Below are 18,030 nucleotides of genomic sequence, written 5' to 3' on the forward strand. Positions count from 1 at the left end.
AGGATAAGGATAGGATATGGCAGATCAATCGATAAATCGTGAAGTACGCCACGCTACTGAACCGAAGTCTCCCCTCCAAGAAACTTGTACCCTTGAAGCTTCTGAGAGGAGGGGGAGTAATTAAATAAGATACGTATAGATTTAGTAAGATACGTATTCAATTTGTGAAAAGCACGTGGAAGGTGCATGATACGGGGAAATGACAAAATATTCGTTCTTTGATAATGGAGAATTTGCACAAGAATCTTTGTCGCTGTATCTGAGAGTGCGCGGTTATAGACATTAGCGCGGGTCGTTGACATTTCGTCAACTATTTTTTGTCCGCGCACCTGTTTTTTCCAGTAATTTACGTCCACGCGTTTTTTCGGCACGGGAGTTTTGGTCCACGTGCCAGTTGAGACCCAAAGTTAGTTGGCCCACATGTAAATACAAACGACAATTGCTCACGACGTTTTTGGATGAAATATATAATGTCTTGGAAGAATGAGGGTTTGCTTGTTTTTTTGTTTTGTCTGTTTGGTCCAACGGAGAATAATATATAGTTGAGAGTTTTGGTAAAGATGGGGGAGCGTCAATTCCATGAGACGAAATTCACTAAAACTCTCTACACCTCTTTGGTGTAACAGGACTTAATTATCTTTCAAGAAATTCCCACCTTGTTATAGCTGAACCGGATAAACCTCTATAATTGCCTCAGTTAAATGCTCCTAGATTTTTCTTGTGTACGATAAGTATCTTGATTTATTTTGCGAGGAAAGATCTGTACTTTTAAAGGATGCCTGTCATTCTTAATACGTTCAATTTCGTATAATACTGTGCAACACCTCTGTTGTGAAATAGTTGCTTCAGGCGCCGCACGGTGGATCGAGTCAATGGGAGAGGTCGGTCATGGAGCGTTGTGCTTCCAATGTTACGAGGATAACGAATATTCCTGGTCATTTGATCGTTTATGTACGACATATCTCATGTAATTTTTCGCGTAGAATTCATTTTTGATGTTATTTTTGGTGAACAACGTACCTGAAGACCCGTATTTGTGCATTTTGTTCGGGAAAACTATACAGGTGCAAAGTTTAGGCGTCTGTGTTTTACTTCGTAGGACGGAGTTTTTAATTTTTCATGATGGAAGAGGATAAATTATGAATAAAATTATGAAAACTTACTAATAAGTGTCACAAATACGCAAAAATACCTCCCCAGTTATGAGCTGCTGCATCAGATAAATCATTCCCTTCACTGCAAAGTTAATTTCGAAACTTTGTCATAAGATATCATTCTTATGCATAAAGATCGGTGAGAAAACAAATGAAATACATTCATGAATTCTTTGAAAATATTCAAGATCACTTTTACTTTAAATTCATATTTACATTCAGATGACGGAACAGGGACTTAGAGTAGGAAAAACACGAGATGGCTAGAAAAAAAAAAGAAAAGAAAAAACAATTTAAACATGTAACAGTCATCTGCTTCTCCTTATTCTTCTTCTTCATATTCAGTTCCCCATCACTCTCATCCTCGTCTTCCGCTCTCAAACCGCATCAAACTTAAAAAAACAAGCAACGCAAAAAACCGCAAAAATTCCAAAATTTCCCGGACTTGTAACGTTAAAACGTACTCGCAGTGTAATTAGTTTCGCACTAACTGCACTCTGTTTACATCGAAATAGGTGAAAAATTAAAAAATATGTACGTATTTGAAAGAAGCATCAGTTATCAGAGTTCACCAGTGACCGGTCGCGCGCGATCGCGGAGGCCAACAGATAAAATGGCATCATAGTCATGGGCCAGGCAAGTAAAGGGGGGGGGGGGGTTACTTGCTAAAAGTTTCCTCAAGCTAGCTATCTACGCATACGTCCCAAAAAAGCTTTCTATAAGGAATATAAAGGGATGTCCGAGTGAAAATATGCCCGATTTTTTTTTTAGTTCTCCTACAGATATGTAGTTTAGGAAATAATGAAAATACGAAAAACGGGCCAAAGAGCACGTCTTGATGGTGAAACTTGTTTTTCAGTTTCTGATAAACAGGAATCATACCTACCTGGGTCATTTAGCAGTTACGAGAGTTCACTGGTCGCTTGATTTTCGAGATAAAGCTCGCGCGCAATCTCGGAATGCAACAGAAAAAGTGATGTCACGGCCAAAGTGGCGCAAAGTGGCACCCAAATTTTGCGGGATCGTATTCTCAGGACTCCTACGAACATGCCTATACAAATTTTTCTGGCGGATGGTGGAGGATGGTTAGTTAAAAGTTTACCGTAACTTTTTTTTTCTGCATTTTGATATAAGCACATTAGTGCAAACATAATCATTGAAAAAATGGGCCAAATACAAAAAATTACTAGTGCAATGTGTTCTCTAGACTCTGGAAAATAAGAATATGTCAATGAAACTAGCATTAATTTAAACAGAAGCAAGCTAAGTGCCGCGGCAGCTCACCGGTCGCTTGATTTTCGAGATAAGGCTCGCGCACAATCTCGGAACGCAACAGAAAAAGTGACGTCACGGCCAAAGTGGCGCAAAGTGGCACCCAAATTTTGCGGGATCGTATTCTCAGGACTCCTACGAACATGCCTATACAAATTTTTCTGGCGGATGGTGGCGGATGGGTAGTTAAAAGTTTACCTAAACTTTTTTTTTTCGCTTTTAGAGATGAGCACATTAGCGCAAACATAATCATTGAAAAAATGGGCCGAATACAAAAAATGACTAGTGCAATGTGTTCTCCAGACTCTGAAGAACAAGAATATGTCAATGAAATTAGCATTAATTTAAACAGAAGCAAGTTAAATGGAATAGAAAGACTCGGACGATTTTTCGCTAAAATAAATAGTTACGCAAAGCCCCTCTTTGATGCCTTCGGTCACAAAAATGAACATGTTTCGTTCCAAATCAATGTCAGATCCTTAAAATATAACTCTTGAGGAACACTTTTGACCCTTAAAAAATGCGATTCGCCCGAATCGCCCATGACCGACCTGTACCATTGACTCGACCCACCGTGCGCCGCCGCACGGCGGGCGGGCGGCTAACGCGCATTGGCGCCTACAAACCTAAGTGGATACTTCAAGCATTGTGTAATGCGAGAAGTATCCACTTAGGTTTGTAGGCGCCAGTGAGCCTCTCGCGCTGGCCGCTCCGCTCTGTTAGGCTTTAATCTTTAGCGTTTTTTAACTCATGATTCTGAAATGTTAGCACACTCTGCATTGATTATTCTCATTTAAATTGATGGTAAAAAAATATGTATCAATTTATCAAAGGAGAATAATAATATAATGTGTGTTTTTAAATATTGGTGGCTCCGCGTCAAGTTTAATGATTTCCAAAGCACTTGAATTTTTTCTTTTACATTTTGTGCTTTTATTGTACTGCAACGAGGTGTACGCGCAACGAAACGCTCAAAATTTGACGTATGTGACTCTAAAAGATCGATGTATAAATGGGTTACAGGTATGGGTAACTCCCGAATGTTCATACGGCGTTCTTCCTTAGCACGGTAGCGTTCGGGTGCGACGGAATCGAATCGTAAGATGAAAAATATCCTCCCGGGAGAGTCAAAAGATTAGTTAAGATAGTGGAGGAGGTTGGAAGCGTGAGCTCAACACTTCCGCTCCCAAGGGTGTGATCCCGTCAAAATCCTTCAGATACAGAATTGACCCGATTAAACAGTATTTCATTGAAAGGGCTCAGTCATCCAGCAAGTGCACACCAATGCCGCGCGCCGCGTCGTCGAGGACAGGGCCAATGAGGCGCTTCAATCTTTCAATTGTTCATCAAGATGCCACATTTTGTCGGAAAATCTCCAATTAATCCCTGGCGCAATGAAGAGGGAGTTGCAGCGGTTCTTCACTGCCGAAAGAAGAACGCCGTACGAACATTCGAGAGTTGTCAGATTTCCCTCAATAAAATGTGCATTTTTGAGGAAAGTTTTGAATATTTTTCCTTTAAATTTTCAGGAACTTTAAGTGAATTTGCGACAAAATTATCTGCCAAATCGAAAGGAAAATATTCATAAGTTTGCCAGGAAATTCGTGTTTTATTGAAGGAAATTTGGCAACGCCTAAAGGTTCATACGACGTTCTTCCTTAGTACGGCAGTTCAGCGCTTTGGAAAACGATTCAACAGTTGATCGATCGGTCGATTGGTTATTTCTGGATTGCATGTTGCTTTTTTCAAAATTTCTGGCCAGTAAATCACAGTGTCGTTTGTTAGATATTTTCACAAAGTTTGACCAAGACTCACATCGAAATAACTCCAATAGTACGTCCGTGAATATTTTTGACTTTCCATGCGAGATTTTCCAGGCGGCGTGGCGTGCTTTGCGATATATTGATTGAACTGTCATCTAAAGCTGTGGAAAAAGATCGATAAACACTGTGTTCAACAACCTGAATAATCGATCCTTTACCGTAGCTTCCAATGGGAAAATAACGACAATCGATCATTCACGCCTCGCCGTTGCTCGGAACGTACTTTGAAAGCTATTTCAAAATGTTTCTCCGTTAAATTTAGTGTACTAATACATGATGTGCTACACCGTGATGTATTGCTCTTGAAATTCTCAAGATATTACCAGCAAAAACCAGCAATATTGGTCGGCATTTTTACAGAATTGTATTCACTCCGAGAGGAAAAGTTAAGTAAGTTTTTCGGAAATGGCGTTGAGTATTTATTCGCTTAAGGGATGAAAAATGACGGGAAGTGTGCAATATCGCAAATCTAGATGCGTGTTCTTGCAATTTTACCGTCGATATATATTTAATATTCATGCAGTGCTGTGCTATAAATAACGCCCGGCGAGGAACCATTTAGGGTTGTATTCATAGTCACTCCTATAACAGTTTTCTTTATGTAGTCCCATATGGTTTACACTGTGATGAAGGGAGATTTAAGGAGACCCTTAACATAACTTTATAAAAAGGATAATTTTTCCAATATCCAGTAAAATTCAGCAGTATAACTTTGATAATGGATCCTCGAAAGAGATAACAATAATTTACCATCATAAAAAATACAAAATAAGAAAGTAAATGTAACATGAGTTCCGCAAATTTTAAAGTCTGTTTGCACCTTCTTAGAGTTTATCAAAATCATCGCAATTGTGTCTCGTTGTTTTGTATTTTTTACAGTTGAAAATTATTTTGATCCCTTGCAGGGATCTATCAGCAAAGCCATATTGTTGAATTTTACTCCAAGTTAGCAAATAAAATAATTTTTTATTAAGCTCTATTTAAGATCTCCCTTAATCACAGGGTAAACCAAAGTAATTAATATGCCGTTTAAACCTGTGGAAAAGGATCGATTACCAGGGTGTTCGCAACGAATCCGAATAATAATCGATTCTTAACCACAGCTTTAAATGGGAAATATTAGCAATCGAACGCTTCGCCCATGGAAGGAACGGAGCTGTTTAAGGAATAACACTACAAACGACCCTTATTCTTGGTGTTGGTGCTGTGTGGTGGTTAAAGGGGTGCAATATTGGTTAGCCATTTGTCACAAAAATGATTTAAATCATCAACTGTGATCGACAACACCGCCTGAGCTGGAAGCAACCTCCAGCCATTTATCACTCTTTAAGCATTTATTTAAATCTACCTGTTGAGTGTCATTCAAAAGTTTTGAACTTCCGCCGCCTGGCTCTGTCAACGCAACATCGAGTCGTACCAAGCGATAAAAGTTTGAGTGGCTACGGGAAAGGGAAAAAAGCAATAAAAATAAATGAATGAACACGAAGGGGAAAAAATAAACCGAATCAGAATCGTGCAAGCGGGTGGAAACAAAGACCGCTGTTTTCGCACTCGCCGTGTCGGCTGAGAAAATGATTAATGGTATGCAACTGAATATTCTGCATCTCCAAATGCCACGTGAATATGGTGTGATACTGCGATATCATCACGGGCTTTTCGACTGTCTCGGCTGTGCTTTCGGCATTGTTACAGACGAGTTTATGGGAAAAAACGAAAAAGTAATATAACTTTCCCAACGTTATTTATGTCGTTTACGTCTTTTTTGCAGTAAAATTAATTATTTTCCGTCCCTTGTACACCCTTCAATGGATCGAGAGGAAGGATTATCTAATTTAACAAAAATCATGTCTTGAACTCTTTTATAAAATAAAGGACACAAAAAAGTAAGGACCGTTTTGAAAAATGCGGTAAATTATATTTCGTGCAAGCAACACTGTATGCCTTAAGCTCCTTTCGAGCTCAGGACCAAAAACATGCATTCCCATTTGCAAGGTCACAAGTCTCCGTTTCTTATATATTTTTGAAAAATACCGAAATATTAACTTCCGATGATATTTCTGACTTTTCTTCTTTTTATTTTGTGAGGCAGATTTTGTCAGTGTTGCTAGACGCAAAGGTTATTAAAAACTGAACCATAAAAAATTTGTGAGTTGCCCTTTAAGAAGCATTCTATTTAGAGTTTCATTGAGAGGCAATCGACTCTGCGTCAGCAACAATCTCACCCGGAGTTGTTTGGAGTTATGTAAATTCAAAGTTCGGGCAACAGAGAGACGAAAGGAACCAAAGATTTGACCGAATGTGGTTATGGACGAATAACGAAGGAAAAAGTGCAACCTCGCGGCATGCTTTGAGCTTATGTCTGCAATATAATCCTCATAGGGATGTGCATAACTGAGAATAAATTCATCATTTTTACGCGACAAAAAGTATACAAAATACGAGTATTCACGAGTGCCTTCAATCAATTGGTTATGCTTTCAGCATTACCGCAGAGTTGAAATAGTTACGTACTCAGTTCCTTCCATTATATTACGCGTCCAAGGCGGAAAGCCCTGTGATTGTTTATTATTACATATCGATGGCGTAAGTCGGCAACCACATGCATAACTCGGTTTGCGACGTCGCAGACTTCCTGTCATACTTTATTATTTCAACAAAAAACTACTCTACGGCAATTCTTTAAAGTGCCCTAAATTTTTTTTCACTGTGCGAAAAAATGCAAAACATTTAAGGAATGTTGTCAATTTGTTCTCCTTCAAAAAAATAAAAAGAGGCGAAGATTCTGAGAGACCGCAAACGAGATATGTGATTCCGGACTTTCCGTCGATATACGAATTGGCCTTATTGATAAAATGGCATCAGAAGGTATTGGTTTGGCAGCGTCGAAGTCTTGAGGGAGAGAAACACTCTTTTCAAGTATGGTAGGACGCCGTAACATCCAATTTAGTTACCCCTTCCCTCCCCCGATGTATTGGGTACACGTTCCTATCCCTTCAACTACTTTATTGTCATCTTCGGACAACCCTTCAATTTTCGGTTTCTTTTCATCGCGCCCCGACTTTGGAGCTTTAATGGCCACCGCGCCGCAAGCTTTAAGTGGCATTTCTGCGAAGTTTCCTTGATTGATGGATATGTTTAATGACCGAACGAATCGCCGCGAATATTTCCCAGTCTCGAGGGGATGAAACGATGGCTTCTCGGAAAAATTAATGTCAAAATGCGCGTAAACAATCGTGTTTTGTTGGGATATTTCGTCGTTTTAATATCACTTAAATATTCCCGATTTTTTACTGAAATATACTTTATTGAATGGATCTGTTGCACGTAAGAGATAAAGTCAACTGAATGAACACTGGAAAAAAAAGTCGCTTGGATCTAGAGTCCAGACTCTTTAAAAACATTGACAAGAAAAAGTTCTCTTGATTTAATCGGACTTTTTGCTTGAGTGAAAAGGAAATCCGCCCAAATCAAGAGGCTTTGTCTCTTCGATTCAAGGAAAAATCGGATTGAATCAAGAGTATTTTTCTTATAAATGTTATTTAGAGTCTGGACTCTACATCCAGGCGAATTTTTTTTCCAGTGAACTTTTAAGAGTAAATTTGCTCGAAAATAGCGTTGGGCACACCAATAAAGTCTGAAATCCACTCCTCAGCGCGCGTAGCAGTTTCTGCGCGTAGTTTGTAACACGCCTTTCCAAGTTTTTCAGTCACTTTTTCTTGGTGGCCGGCAGTCAGGTTGTAAACAAACGATTAACTAACTTTCTGTATTGCATGATTTCATTTGCTTTCAAGCGTTTCTTTCCTTTTTCTTTTTTTATTTTGCAAAAACGAAAGCTTTGAATCAATTGAAATCCTCTGAAAGGAGAGTTTTTATAACAGTTTCCAAGATTTTTTGTTTGTTAATTAGGTCTTTCTCAGGGCAAACCTGACTACTGACCACCAAAAATGACTGTCCGCAGACTTAGGAAACTTGAACAGCATGTTACAAAGTGCGCAGATTGCGCATTAAGGAGTGGATTTCAGACTTTTTTAATGCTGTGCCCAACGTGAATCTTGAGCGAATGCACCCTTAAGAAGTATATTCAGTTGGCTGTATCTCTTGCTTACAACAGACCCATTGTATAAGCCAAAAACCGCTAATTATTGTCAGTTTTCTCAGTCGGCTGATTATGTGTGTTGATAATAAGTTTCAGAGTTAGATGCAACCAGGAAAGTGACATTGATTCTCGATTCAGGGTTATCGTGATCCCAAAACGAGTTTTTGCACCTTTTTCATGATTGTATCGGCTCTTGAAAAGCATTATAAACACAAAAAACGTAAGGTTGGAAAAATTGATGACACAATTCGATTGGTACATGAAATATTAATTCGGGAATGCAGGTCGCGTGGAGTGCCCATCGCCCAAGGGTGAGCGAGTCTCTAGTTTAGCTATTATTTTCATTCCGGTTGCGTGGTGCTATGACCGTATTTGAATTTTTACCGCCCGAGGCAAGTTACACAGGCCCGCTCACGTGATAGTTGCAAAAATTATGTATTAACAGGGGTTTAGTAGGCATCCTCCAAAAACTCCTCAAAACAATGACAGACTGTTCGAACAATTTTGACTTTTTTTTGTCGTCATATTATGTCATCTGATTAGTCTAAAATCAGTCATTAGCCTCCAGGATCAAACGTGCTTCATATTGATGGAAATCCATTGCGCTAGCCACTCGCAAGTGGCGACTTTGAGTATGAGGAACAAAACTGGAGTACGTAAGTTCGGCAGGACACTTTTTTCATGATTCGCTGTCACAGAGTAACCTCCGGGTTGGGTCCATTTAACACAAAATTGTATTGAGCAACCAAGTTCATTGGGATGATCTGACACAGCAAAAGTAACACATAGTAACACCGAACCCGAAAATTTTTAACCGTGAACTGCCTAAGTTATCTGCCTTGTAGAATTGGACGTATTTCTGTCAAATGGAACTATGTGCATTATGACGTGAGCCCTGTTATGTGCATATTCTTATGGATCTCAGGGCTCATGTCTTAGTGCACATAGTTCCGTTTGATAGAAATACGTCCAATTCAGGTATATAAGCGATGTAAACGGACGACTCGAGTGTGAGTTGACTGGAGGTCAAAGTTGAACCCAGTTGGCAACTGCTCGTGATTCACCGCGGTGATTTCCACGGAAAAGACACAGTACCATATCAGCTCATCTGAAAGTTTCCCATGTATCGCGCGCCGAGGGGTCGGTTTTACAAGAGCTTTTTGCGGAGTAAACTTTCAACTTTACAAATTAACGCAAGGTGGATACTTTCACTGAGCATTCAACAAGTTTCCGACTTTAAAATAATTAGCAACTTTGTAATTATGTGCGCGCGAATGGCGCGTCGGATGGGACGGGCCGGGCGCTAACGCGGATGCTCTCAAAACAAGATCCAAAAATACAGCGACAAGATCCCCGACCCTCGAGCCCTTTACGACTCCCTCTCTCGGAATGAAACCGCGCGCCGAGCTGTGCCGTTGAAACTCCAGTCCCATGATTTTATCATGAAACGCACGCTCAGGAAAAGCACATCCGCCTGTTGCCGCCCCAAAGCAACTCGTATTTACGCACTCTTACACAGGTAAAAATTTCCGGGTTTGATGTCACTCTGTGTTACTTTGTGTCACTTTTTTGTGTCAGATCCACCCAAAGGGCTTGGTTGCTCAACACAGTTTTGTGTTAAATCGACCGAAATTGCAGGCTACTCCGAGACATCGCATCATAGAGAAAGTTTCCTGCCGAACTTGTGTATTCTTGTTTTCCTCTCCATCCTCACGGAGAAAAATCTTCGTGCGTGGGACCCGAAGTTGGGGTCATATGGATCTCTGAAGTTTTCGGATCACGTATCTAAAAACTTGAGGTCCAGCTGTCGAATTTCGGGTCGGACATCTGAAGTGCTTCGATATATACCGAAGGGTTTGGGTCTTACATCTGAAGTACTCCGGTACATGCTGTGGTGCCTCGATGTCAGACTCGAACTTCGGCAGCTGGACCTCAAGTTTTCGGATGCGTGATCAGAAAACTTCAGAGATCCACATGACCTCAACTTCGGGTCCTATAAACGAAGTTTTTTTCTCCGTGCTCAGAGGTCTCAATTTGTGAGAGCTGGCGCAATGGATTTCCATCGATGTGATCCACTTTTGATTCTGGAGGCTGATGACTAATTTTTAAGTAGGTCGCAGTTTTTTTTTGAATGAAGTTCGTTTAGATCCTGCTAAAATATTAGCTTATCAAGAAATCTTTACGGGAAAAGGGGTACGTAAAATGGATGGATATGCTGTAAATTTATTAGTGCACCGTTAGTAAATAAAAAACTCAAATTGAGCTCAAATTGTCTGAATTGTAAATTAAAGCTCAAATTACGCGTTGAAAATCTGCGCAAGTTTCAATTAAAATCGCTCTTCGGTTAGCAAAATCAATAGACTAGGTCACGTAAGATACTCGAATTTTACCTGGAGATAAAAAAAAAATGTAGGTGGCTGGGGGGCATGGACCGTCAGCTAGGCCATAGGTAGAGTTTGTTTAAACAAATTCCGAATATAAATGACAGTCTCAACCCTTAATGCAGGAAGCAAGAGCTTAAATGCCAAGTGATGTCTTTCACAGGAGATCGCTTGAAAATTTCTCTTTTAATGATAAAAAAGTTGGAAAAATTACGCATGAAGAGGGGGGCAGTTCGAAATTTCCTTAGGGCAGGTCCAAGATGGATTTGTCGGTCCGGTTCTTAGAGCCGGTCCTCGACCCTTCCAGGGCTACCCATTGGCGAAAATTCCAGGAGGAAATCCAATTCTGCGTGGTCGAATTACAGAGAGGGAGTGCTCAACTGTTAGCGAGGGGGCAAAGGACCCTCGGAGATAATGATGAGAGAAAGAAGAAACAACAGGGCGCTGGATGCGGCTCTCGTTAGAGACAGGAGCGCAAACAGGGATTTTTGACGCGAAGCAGCTGCGCTGCGCAGGACTGTGCGGTGTCCTGTTATTCCATCATCCTTTTAGCCCCCATTATCCCATCGCCAGACTCCTCGACCGCGAGCGCGGATCCAAAATCTAGATCAAACATAACAAGACGCGTTGCCGTTTCCTGGCACTTCAGATCCCCCGACGACACCAAAAATCTGAGAAACCCTCACACGCACTTGGAAATTTTTGCCCCTTATGCTGCCATGTAACGCAAAAACGCCATTTTAAATTGTTTGGAAACTATGTATCACAGCAGAAAAAGTTGTGTACCGCGGGCCAATGTTTTTACAGAATTCATTCGCAAATACTATCAAGAACTTGAGGTGCGTGGGTAAAATATTTTGTATTTTATAAAGTGTTAAGTTCCCAAAAACGCAGGAAAATCTTGATTTGCTTACACGGCAGTATGGTTGGTTGGTAGATACATTTATTTGGTGCTTTTAACATTTGAGTCATTCACACCTTAAAGGAGAGATCAAAATAGTGTAGTACAGAATTTAAACATTTAAAAAGTAGGGGTCACGAAAGGGTCGTACACAAAATTGAAAGATAGGGCAAGGAAAGAATGCATTAAATTTGTGGTCCATGTTAATACATGTTCGCCGGTGAATGTACATTTTTGACACAGAGTTATCGTCGGAATCATCGAAGCTTGCGTACTCTGAACTTAATCACACGTAGAGCACCCCTACGGATATCTATTTATCGTGACGGAAGACAGAACACGATGGGGTTCACCCTGCTCTCCCCCCCTTCAATTTTTTTTTTTTTTTTGATCTCATACAGAAAGCGTCGTGTCTACGCACGGTTTGGTTTAAATTACTCTGGAAGTAAAGTAGGCATGCAGCCAAGACTTCGTTTCGGGGAAGGGGTTGGCCGGGTGAGGGGGTGTCTCCCCCCCCCTTCCCCTCAAGGGACTTCGGGGGTCCCCTGGAATTTTTTTTGAAAAAAGACCCTTATTTGACTTGGGCCCCCAAGCGCCCTCCTGCGGCTACGTGCCTGAGTGCACGTGACTTAACCTACAAAACGAAATATTTCATATTGATATCACTAGATAATTAATGATGTTCAATGCAACCAATATTTTTTTTTTTTCATACACGCATACGTAAGGGCGCTTTGCAATGCCCCAAAATTCCCTATCCTCCCGAAGCCCTTAGGGATTTGTAAGTCTCCTCTAATTTATAAAACCCCATGTTGCCACCCTTTCAAAGGGCTTCCGCGTCCCCTTCGGCTCCCCAAAGGAGAGTCCCAATCAAGTTTCATCTCTGTCAGTCTTTCTTTCGTCATTCTGTGAACATGCTCGGCCATGACGTCGAATTTTTCTCCCCGTTCTATTCCGCCTATTAAATTTTTTAAATGACTTTAGCTACTTTCAGCCTCTATATTTTATCGAGTATCCACAGAAAAAACGATAAGTCTTTTCTTCGAGGATTCTATGTGTAAATCTGTCAGTTCTAGCCATAGTTAGGTTTAAAGGAGATCTTAAATGGAACTCCATTCGAGCCTTAACTTTCTCGAGTAAAAGTCCTCGTTGCTAATGGTTGACTGACGTGAAATAGGCTCAGTTGCCAACGCGTGAATTAAAGTCGTGTCACACTCGGAGTCCAAATCAAATCTGGATCGTCACTCATATTTCGCGCAACGGCAACCATGGAAAGTTGTTAATGCACACCCTTCATGGTTTGTTGACGAGCTATGAATTATCATATTAAAGTCCTCGTGCTGCTCTCGAAGCTATTTCAAGAGATAAAAAAATTAATGGCCCCCTGTATATAATGCTGCTTAACACTTTACGAGCATTACGGCGTTTATTACGTGCTTGCGGGGTGTGAACAGATAACATTGTTTTCAAGATTTGATTTTTATAACGGCAACGCATTTTATCAAAGTCGTATGTAAACAGATTATCACCTAACGTCCACATTCATCACACCCTGGCGTCATTTTAGGACTTACAAATGGACGTTATCAACCATAGTCAACCTAACTACATCCAGCGTTGCGTAATTTCCTTTCCTTTTTACGTTAATAATAGATGAGATAACCAATCAAAATGTTTATGAAAATTTTTCTGCGCGCGGAGTCTTCTACACTGCCCTAATGCCATTTGTATCATTGTCCAAATGAATGCGCGAGTTGAGCGATTCTTATACTATTACCTTAGTTGTTCTGCTTGAGTGTCTACTAATTTTCAACTCATCTAAGTAACCTGTTTGTATTTTAATGTTACAGAAGTGCCGAAGTGAATTCCACAATGGAGCACCTGGATTGTGAATCCAATGATGACAGGAAGTGAAAGTGAGAATGTGGCAACTCCGTCTTTTTATGTGAGTTTTTACCTTGAACTCCACGTAGTTTTCCATTTTGTTTTTTAAACCCGACCTTTTGTGGACTTAGACGATGGTGAACTGCTACGTATCGTCTTGAGGCGATGGTATAGGTTTAATAAAAAGCTATGAGAAGCTGTCATTGAAACATATTTAGAAAAGCTAATTTCACGGCTTATAAGTCTTAATTCTCAGGGCGTCCTGCGGAGATTCAACTATCGGCATTCCATGTTTCTTATAAATAGATCGACAATGTACATCATAGAGTGTTTTAAAAGGAACCCTGGTTCTTTCCTCTTTACATCGATGCTGTAGCGGCAGCCCACTTTTTCAAGTCTGTCCATGAAGAATGAGAAAACTTTCACTTATCCCGCGGTGAGGGGAAAAAATACCGAATTTGTCTACATTTTCTTCCTAATTTAAAACGCAATGCAAAGCAAATTACCTTTAACGTCTTTACGTGAACACCAAAGAATTGAATTTGCGTCTATGGTTTATATAAAACAAAAATATTCGAAGACAGTGATACTTTTCTATTTGGTTTTATTTAAAAAATCAACTAATATCTTTTATGGGTTCAAAATCTCAAATTATCGTGTCATGTAACTTGGAGGGCATAGAAAAATAAACAGAAGTGCAGTGATATAAAAATCTCGCTCGTTTAAATCAATCGTAAAGAATGCTCAGAAGATATCGCAAAAAATGAGTCTATTTAAAGGAAAGCTGTATTTAAATATGGACTGCCTTTAGCAACTTGGATTATATTTAGAACTAGAAATTATATAGTTACCCCTGATCAATGAATTATTTTTTTCTATTTTGAAAATTAATTTTTTCTTGTAACCTTAAAAATAGTTTTGAGCGTCATTTCTTTCTAAGCACTTGATAATACTCTAAATAAAGCTTCTTACTCTTACCAATCTTTTTTTTTTAACTCTAGATGAGGGATTCATTCCTAAACTATAGCCTATGTACTAAGGTGTAAGGAAAAATAACATTTCTTCACATAATTTGGATGACTATGAAACTTTCGAGATGCAAACTTTATTGACGAATATCTGTCAAAGTTTTCCTTTTCCAAATTTCCTGGTGAATTTGTCCGCACAAAATTGGTCATCTGAACCGAATGTAATTTGGTAAAACCCTCTCAAGCGACTGTCGTCTAGTCTCTAAACTAAACGACTTCACCGGAGTGAATGACTCAACACCAGACAAAAACCCGACATTAATCATACACCACGGGAACCTAAACGAGGAAGTGTACTTTCATACTTCTAAACTGGGAACTTCTCTCCGTGAAAATATCCCGCGATTTTCTCATTGTTGTGTATCTTAAACTTTGCATAATTTCAAATCGCTCTCAAGCGGGGAATCTTTTGTCGGGATTTCTCATCTTCCGCTCCTTTGCCGATGAGAGATGGCAAACCTCCAAGTGTTATGAAAAAATGGAAATAAAAATAAGAATAAAATTGTTTATAGCGAGTAACCAAATGAAAACCTCCGAACGGATTAAAATTTTGCTCGACTTCAGAAAACCCAATGCGAAAGCAACCGCTACATGCATTAGCCATTCCAAGTTTAGTGAATGTTTTTTTAAAATAATCAATGAGCCTGTTGCAAACTTCAGCCAGAGTTATAGAAAGAGTTTTTTCTTATAAAAAAATCACGATTAGCGCACAGGGATAGTCAGAAATGCAATTCTAACTTCACAGTCTACGCAGCTAATGTGCATTTCTTAAGCTTTCGGCTTCAAACATGATATTATGACACAAGTGAACTGAACATTTCGTAAGAGAACTTGTTCTGTCCAATCCTTGCGTATTGAGATGCTACACACTATTCTACATAGCCTTCGCCAACCCTCTAAAATACACGCGATGGGATGGGATTTTATCAATCGGCCTGTTTGTTTCCAAATTTTTCTTGCGTTGATAAGCACCATGGTGCAACCTCACGATTTGCCCGCGAAAGCGTCGATCATATTGGATATTGCGCAGCATCCTAGTGCGCAAGGATTGAATGGAAGGACTCCTTTTAAAACATGTTCTTCGTTGCCCTAGTATCGTTTTTGAAGCGGGAGGCTGGGAAAACGCATATTTCGTTTGTAGATTGTGAAATTAAGAGTGTATTTTAGACTTTCCCGATGCACTTATCGTGATTTTTGAGCAGTTTTTGTAAGAAACAACTCCTCATCTTTTGACTCCAGCTGAAGTTTGTAATAGGTCCATCATCTCAAATCTGTATTCCCTAAACGATAGGATACGATACTTTAGCCTAATATTTTGTGTTTTTGTCATTGATGCTAGAACAATTTTCACGAACGGTGTAAATGAATAAATTATCCTTACGGCGTCGCCAGTATTTGATTCCACATAGACCTACTCTGCCATGCTGAAGAAGAACGTTATATGAACATTCGATAGTTGCCAACTTTCCCCAGATCAAACACGTATTTTTGAGGAAAGTTCAGCATATTTTCCTTGAAATTTCTAGATGTTCTAGATGAAATTGCGGGAAAAATTGTATGAAAAATTTGAGGAAAAATATTAATAACTCTCTTTTAAATAAAATCGTATTTAATCGAAGCAAATTTGGCAACGTCTAAAGGTTCATACGGCGTTCTTGCTTAGCTCGGCAGTGCTTCAGATAGTTTTATGTTGCCGTATTGCAACGTTGGGAATAGATAACGCTTCATCCGATCTTTAAGCTTCAACGAACTTTCGAATGAATGTTTTTTCTAATCAAGCTGGCATGACTTTCATAAAAGCGTGAGTTTGAAAGATTAAAACTCAGATTATTATGAACGACGGAGGAAACTTGACCCGATCAATGTGTTCAATCATTGATTGATCATCTAATGTAGAAAAATGGTTCAATGACTTAAATTATAATTTTTGCCCGTTCATCTTTCATATGAACAAGAATGTATTGACATTAGCCATTCGCCGAGCCCAAAATCACCCGTTGCTCAATTTTCGTATGTGAGAATGTGACTTGGTTTCTTTCTTGTAAACGCAGATGTATGAGTCTCAACCAGATTACCTAGCTAGAAAATTCGTGTATGGGCATGTCATTTCATGAGGCTTCTAGTGCCAAAAATAGCAGCGAATCATCTCACTCGGAATGAAAAAAATCATATTTGTCAACTTAATATTCACATTGAAAACTCAGAAGATTGCCGTCGTTGTACACCCTTGCAGTTGGAGATAACAGATAACAATGTGTTTCTTGATACCATCGAAACATGTGTAAATGCTGTGAAAAATGGATTATATGACCTTATTTTGATTAAATTAACACGTCGATTTATGCTCAAAAACAGCTGTCGATTTTAAAATGAGGTTGGCCGCCCGTTCGGGCCCCAGCTTTATTCGCAGAGGTGCCGGTGAACTCCCAATGGATTTTTAGGATTAAGAGTTTTCCATACTCTTCCTATCTAAGTAGGGTACCAATTTAGAATGAGTATGATTGCAGAGTTGGGTCGTGTGGAGATCCTTAGGATGAAGAAAATAATGGCGGCGACTCGAAGTGGGAAGGGGTGAGAAAGGGATGTTGCCAACCTCAGAAATGTGTCTCCTCCCGCTCCTGTTGTCAACCGGGCCGAATTAGAGGTTCTGGTTACATTTATTATCAAAACTATCGCACGAAACTGGTTTTGAAAATAGTAGGCTAAAAGAAATTTTGAAAATAGACTACATCTTACTGTATAGTTTAAATTCGCGGTGATGGAAGCAAATAAAATTGCATTATTTGCAATCTTGAATAATCTGCATGCAACGTTCGATATTTTTTTTTAAATCATCACCTTACTCCTCTATGGCATGAATTAATTTTGGACTTCGGATTTTGGGAAAGCAAATTTTTGCCGCAGATTTCATAAAAACACAGAGTCCCCAATGGTTCCCTTAAAATGTCAAAATCTCGATGGTAATGTTTCCAAAAAAGAGAACATTAATAATCTGTCACATCATTCTACCGAATAATATTTTTTTTAAAAAAAGGGAGAAAAAGTAAATAAAAACATGCGTTATTACGAATGGGTAAAATTGAGCCGTAGAGGGTTAAGAGCTCTACATAGTGGTGCGGCGTGAATCGATTTTTTCCCATTTGAAGCTGTGGTAAAGAATCGATTATTAAGGTGTTCGTTGCGAACACCCTATCTGTCGATCTCCTTTTATAGGTTTAAATGGCAGATCAATCGATGTATCGCAAAGCACGCCACGCCACTGGAGCTCCACGAAGCCAACGATGGCCGATCCAATCCGAGCCATAATCAGAAGTGGATCCACCAATGGCAATTCTCCTTCTATAAAGGAACTTCAAATGGACCACTAGACAAGGTACGAATTTCAGAATTCTGATACATGTTTCTTTATCGAAATTGCACGTAGAACACGACACTCACAACGAAAATTATCAAAATCAACTCCTGACGAAGATATTTAATGATTCTTGATG

General features: G+C 39.6%; 1 protein-coding gene across 1 annotated transcript in view; it reads left to right on the top strand.

The window, feature by feature from the left end:
* The first annotated feature begins 13,477 nt into the window (after window positions 1–13,477).
* Window positions 13,478–18,030, top strand: part of LOC109044025 (uncharacterized) — a 115,015-nt gene continuing 110,462 nt past the window's right edge. The window contains exon 1 of the mRNA XM_019061486.2: window positions 13,478–13,572. The gene's annotated coding sequence lies outside the window, so the exon portion shown is untranslated. The remainder of the gene's footprint in view (window positions 13,573–18,030) is intronic.

This window comes from Bemisia tabaci, chromosome 1 (genome assembly GCF_918797505.1).
Source record: "Bemisia tabaci chromosome 1, PGI_BMITA_v3".
NCBI classification, from domain to species: domain Eukaryota; kingdom Metazoa; phylum Arthropoda; class Insecta; order Hemiptera; family Aleyrodidae; genus Bemisia; species Bemisia tabaci.